Genomic DNA, 5,154 nt, shown 5'->3' with positions numbered 1-5,154 from the left:
GCTTCACAGATAGGCAATTTATACCTCTGCCTGGTATAATGCTCTGCTTCCGTTACGCTCAACTCTCAGTAAGTTTGTCTTTGAATATCCGTTTTATAAATGAAGTCCAATGAGATAATAGACCAAGCACATGAGTTCGGAGGACGGGGGACCAGCCCACGTACCCCCAGTCGAACGGTCCCTGAGTAGGTGGTTGGTGTCGGCGAACTATCTATAGGAAAGAAAGAAGACAGACAACGTGAATGGTGGTAAAGCCACCAGTGTCAGTGTCTTTTATGCCATAGGGGGTTACACATTTTTTTTCTTTAATGATTACAAAGCTTATGGTCCTTGAGAGAGTAAAAACATGCTCTGGGAAGGTTCATTTTTTTTTTTTTTTATCACAAAAGAAAGCTGTGAGAACAGAAGTAAAAAAAAAACAGGAATGAGGGAGTCTGTCTCTCAAAGATTTTTCTTTTCTTCAAGGCCCTTTAGCAGTTATGTCTGGGCAAGGTGCTTATCATACAAGGGGTTAATTTTAGACAGAGGATTGTGTTTGCCCCAACAGCAGGCAATGACCTGGGAACAGAAATAAAGTAAGGGAAAGCAGGTGCCACCAACTGACCCAAGTTGATTCAAAACTTAAAGGTATAAGCCTTTTTGCTTTTGTAAAGGAACAAGAAAAATCATGGACACGTTAAATAGAAGCCACATATGCAGCCCAGGAGGCCAAATGTCGCTTCACAGGCTTTTGACTTGTTCCACAACTTCCCAAATTTTTCTCCTGTGCCCCGGAGGCATAGCCATCAATGGTCGCTTATGTAGATTCTCCTGTGCCCTGGAGGCCTGGCCATCAAAGGTCACTGTGCAGGAGGTTTTTTGGCCTGCTGGGCCCCAACATATGAGCAGAGGAAGCAGAACACAGTTGTGTTCCAGCAACAGTCCACACCCAGAGGGGTCAGGCCTCTGGCTAACACAGGCAATGCACAAGCACTGATTGGCCAGAGCCTATCCAAATGCCTGTGGCAGGACCACGGGGCCAAGGAAGTGACTGGCCTTTGACCTGGGCCTCGATATGTGACAGTGGCAGAGGCAGGAGCAGCAGCAGTGGCCTCAGTGACTATAACTATAGGAAAGAGGAAATACTTACGTGTGCAGTGAGGGGCCGGCCCTGGGAAGCCAGCGTGCCCCTCGGTCCCAGAGCCTTTCCCTAAGGCATCTGCACAAATACTAACTCTGTTCTGAGTGTTGGGAGAGGAACTGTCGGAGATTAGTCGGTACATTTTGTCAGTAAATGATTTCAAAAACAAAATGTACAAGTGAACATTGCAATAATTCATATGTGAAAGTTATTAGAATTCTTCAAATGGTTTAGAGTTTGGGTTTTGAAAAATTACTAAAATATTGCACAAGAAGTATTCACAGGCTTACAAGTATTAATAAAAGTTAAAGACTGTCACACTCAGTTTATAAAAGAATCTTATATTTATACAAAACTTTGGATGAGCCAGTTGTTAAAGAACAAGACTATATTTAAAAACAATTTTTAATGTTTATTTTTTGGGGGGAAAGAGAGAGAGAGAGAAAGACAGAGCATGAGTAGGGGATGGGCAAAGAGAGAGACGTACATGGAAAGTGAAGCAGCCTCCAGGCTCCAAACTGTCACCACAGAATCCAGCTTGGTGCTTGAACCCACCAACAGTGAGATCATGACCTGAGGCGAAGTCAGACACTTAACTGACTGAGCCATCCTTACGTCCCAGTGAAGACTATTTTTAAGCCAATTTAACTTGGAATCAAAGATCTAGCATTACAGTGCATAAAAAGACATTTTGAGTTATAAACAAATCATGAAACCACTTTCAGTTTCTTGTACAGCACACACACTATCAGAGAAACATGAAAATGCCGTTATACAAATTTATCTTCAAGGTCAGGACTTCCTGAATGTCAGAGTGAGGATCTCCATAAATACAATTCTCAAAAAAAAAAAAAAAAAAGCAACGAGATACTGACCAAATGGTCAAAACCAGAACTCTGGAAATTAACAAATGTGCAACAATTTGGGGAATATTTATTCAGGAAGAACGGCTGAAATTTGTAAGAGCAGCAGGAGTTTGTTCATTGTAACCTGGCCTGCTCCTAACCATCTCTCTCCAACTCGGTGGTAACCTTTAAAATAGCAGCCTTGTAACCATGGTAGCTATGAAACAGAAGGCTTATAGCAACCAGAGTATTGCCAGATTGACTGGTTTTATAGCTCCCTGGAAAAGCACCTTTCACTGGACATTGTCATTATTTGATCTGGTTTAGAAATTCTTCCATAGGAGAAACCCTATCCTCAGGGAAATTGTCAAAAACAATCAATGGCATATTTGTACATCTATCTAAAAATCTATCAGTCAGGCAAATTAAGAAGCAGAACAAAACTTTTAAAGGAAGATCTGGGCAATGAGATGAACAAAGAGGACTTTGAAAAACTTTGATTTGGAAATCTAGAAAACTGCATGCATGAGAAGGCTATGTGCATGCCAAGGAGAGCCTAAGAGGGCCCCAATCTCTCACCTCTGACTGACTGAGGCTGGAAACAAAAAGTGATGGCTACACCCAAGTTTTAAACTTTCTGAGCATCACAACTAACCCTTAACACACATGGAGCCCTTTAGCAAAAGGTGGGAAATGTTTTGGCTGAAAGAGGTAGTAACAAAATCTTTGATGGATTATTAGCTGACCAGTAAGCTAAGTAAGTGCCCGGAGATTAGAATGGCTACACACTGCATGGAATTCAGACTTCAGAGTTAGAGAAAAACCACTAACCAGATAAAGAGCAGCAGCAACAACATTCCTTGGGGGAGGGAGAGGAATCAGATTTCCAGAGCTGACACAGTATATTTTCTAAAACCTCTAGTTTTTATCCAAAAATTAGGAGACACAAAGAAACAGGAAAGTATGGCCCACATACAGAAAAAAAAAAAAGACAGAAACTGTCTCCAGTTGAGAGGGAGTGGGTCAAATGTAGGACTTACTAGACAAAGATTTTTACATAATTTATTATAAATATATCAAAGCTTGCAAGAAAGCCAATTCTTTGAGGTAAATAATTAAAGGCAAGTATGACAGTGATGTCCATCAAACAGGAAAAAAAGAAACAGAGAGTAAAGAGAGATTATTGAAACTTTTTGTTGAAAAGTGCAAAAAGAATACTTGTTTTTTTCAAGTACAAATGAACATTCTGAAGAATATCCTTATGCTAATTTCTAAAACAAGTACTTATACATTTTAAAAGATGAAATCATTTAAATATGTTCTTTGACTACAGTGAAGTTATTTTCCAAATCAGACACAGAAGGAAATTTGAGAACAGGTATTAAGCATGTAGGTTATTATTTTATTTAATTTTTTAATTTTTATTTTTTAAGACTTTTTTAAGTTTATTTATTTTGAGAGAGAAGGGAGTGCACATGTACACGCAAGGGAGGGGCAGAAAGAGAGGGAGAGAGAGAGAATTCTAAGCAGGCTCTGCACTGTCAGCATAGAGCCCAATACAGGGCTCAAACTCACAAACTGAGATTATAACCTCAGCTGAAATTAGATGCTTAACCAAGTGAGCTACCCAGGCACCCCAAGTACATAAGTTTTTAAAATAACCAATGGGTCAAAGAAGAAACTATAAGGAAAATAAAATATTTTCACCTGAATAAAAATAAAAACACACTTTCATTCAATTTCATGGTTGACTGATACTCCATTGTATGGGGATACCAGACTTGGTTTATCCACTTCTCTGTTGATAGATCCTTCATTTCTTCCTACATCCTCTGCCTACTGCTAACGGTGCTTCTGTGACTATTTATGCATGAGTATTTGTTTGAATACCTGTTTTTAATATTTCAGGGGCGTATACTGAGGAGTAATTGGCTGGGCCATGTGGTGTTATGTGCTTAACTTTTTTGGAGAAACATCAAAGTGTTTTTCACCACCGCAGTACCACTTTACATTCCCACCAGCAATGTCCTAGAGTTTGGATTTCCCAACATCCTCACAAACCCTTGTTGTTCTCCATTTCACAAAAAATTGCAGTAGTCTAATTGCATATGAAGTGGTAAATCATGGTGGTTCTGATTTGTATCTTCCTAATGACTAATGGGCATCTTTACATGTGCTTATTGACCCTTTGACAAATGTCTGTTCAAGTCCTTTAACCATTTTTTTAAAAGGATTGTGTTTTTTTATTGATGAGTTATAAGAATTCTCTATACATTCATACTACTAGACCCTAAACAGATATATGATTTCCAAATATTTTTTCTCAGCCTATAGATTGTTTCTTAACTTATTTTTGACAGAATTCTGTGATGCACAAAATTTTTAATTTTTGAAGTCTAATTTGTCTACTCTTTCTCGTTTGTGCTTTTTTGTCCAATTTCTAAGAATCCATTGGCCAAAACCAAAGTCATGAAGAGGTATCTCTATGTTTTCTTAAAAACGCTTTAGAATTTTAGTTCCTGCATTTAGTTCTTTTATCCATTTTAAGTTAATGTTCTTTATTTGGGGAGGCCAGAGTCCAATTGTGTTCTTTTGCATGTGGGCATGAAGTTGTTTAAATGCCATTTGTTGAAGAGATTATTCTGTCCTTGTAGAATTGCCTTGGAATCTCTATTAAAAATCAGTTGACAATAGATTTATCGGTTTATTTTTGAATTCTCAATTCTATACCATTGGTCTATACATCTATCTTTATCTCAGTACCAGACTGTTTTGATTACTGTTGCTTTGCAGTTAGTAAAATCAGAAAGGTTTTGTCCTCCAAGATTATTTTTTTCTTTTTAAAGATTGTTTTGGCTATTTGGGGTCCCTTGCACTTTGATAAGTATTCAAGTATCAATGCTGCTATTTTTGTAAAAAAAATTATTGGGATTTTTAATGATTGCATTGAATCTGTAGATCTCTTTGGGAAGTACTGCCATATTAGTAATATGAAGTCTTCCATCAATGAACATGGGAGATTTTTTTTATTTATCTAGGCATATGTTAATTTCTTTTAGAAATGTTTCCTACTTTTAAATGTACAAGATCTTTGTCCCCTTGTGTCGTAACCCGCGCTCAGGGCATTACTTTACTGAGCCCCGCGTTCAGGCGCCAATTGTCGTAACCCAATGGCCAGGGCCGCTCGTC

General features: G+C 38.3%; 1 protein-coding gene across 11 annotated transcripts in view; it reads left to right on the top strand.

Annotated features, from left to right (window-relative positions):
• Positions 1-5,154, top strand: part of LOC115296120 (butyrophilin subfamily 1 member A1-like) — a 76,086-nt gene that overhangs the window by 15,002 nt on the left and 55,930 nt on the right. The window lies entirely within an intron of this gene.

The sequence above is a fragment of the Suricata suricatta genome, chromosome 7 (genome assembly GCF_006229205.1).
Source record: "Suricata suricatta isolate VVHF042 chromosome 7, meerkat_22Aug2017_6uvM2_HiC, whole genome shotgun sequence".
Classification (NCBI taxonomy): domain Eukaryota; kingdom Metazoa; phylum Chordata; class Mammalia; order Carnivora; family Herpestidae; genus Suricata; species Suricata suricatta.
This window is presented reverse-complemented; position numbering and strand designations above follow the sequence as displayed.